General features: G+C 40.8%; 1 pseudogene; it reads right to left on the bottom strand.

Annotated features, from left to right (window-relative positions):
- Positions 1–430: 430 nt before the first annotated feature.
- Positions 431–529, bottom strand: LOC128295684 (small nucleolar RNA R71; annotated as a pseudogene).
- Between the last annotated feature and the right edge of the window lie 314 nt (positions 530–843).

Raw genomic sequence — 843 nt, 5'->3', positions numbered from 1 at the left:
AGGAGATGGCTGAAAACCAAGAAAATCTGCTACCTCCTGCGATTGGTGTTAATCAGAATCCTGCTCCATATACTATGTATGATTATACTAAACCTTCTTTAACAGGAACTGAATCGAGCATAGTTAGACCTGTTTGCATAATTTTGAACTGAAACCTAACACCATTCAAATGATCCAACAGTTTGTTCAGTTTGATGGTTTGCGGGACGAGGATCCCAACGCTCACTTGGCAAATTTCTTAAAGTTTTGTGACACTTTTAAAATCAATGGCATTTCTGATGATGCCATTCACCTTCAGTTGTTTCCCTTTTCGTTGAGGAATAAGGCTAGACAATGGTTGAACTCGTTACCACGAGGGTCAATCACTACATGGGAACAAATGACCGAAAAGTTTTTATTAGAATATTTTTCGCTGGCTAAAACAGCCAAATTACGTAATGATATCTCTTATTTTGTGCAGATGGATTTAGAAACACTCTACGATGCATGGGAGAGATACAAGGATCTGTTGAGAAGGTGCCCTGGGTTACCACTCTGGCTACAGGTTCAAACGTTCCACAATGGCCTGAATCCTTCGACTTGACAGATGATCAATGCAGCCGCTGGCGGAACAATCAATAATAGACACCTGAGGATGCTTATGAATTTATAGAAGAGATGCCACTGAATAATTATCAGTGGCAAGTCATGAGGACAAAGCCAACAAAAGCAGCCGGCGTTTATAACATTGATTCGGTCACCATGCTCTCTAACCAGGTAGAACTCTTGAATAAGAAAATTGATGGTTTCCTTAGTTCTTCACAGGTTGACCTAGTAATGCAGTGCGAAGCAAGTGGAGGTGGA

Source organism: Gossypium arboreum, chromosome 7, assembly GCF_025698485.1.
Source record: "Gossypium arboreum isolate Shixiya-1 chromosome 7, ASM2569848v2, whole genome shotgun sequence".
Taxonomy (NCBI): Eukaryota; Viridiplantae; Streptophyta; class Magnoliopsida; order Malvales; family Malvaceae; genus Gossypium; species Gossypium arboreum.
This window is presented reverse-complemented; position numbering and strand designations above follow the sequence as displayed.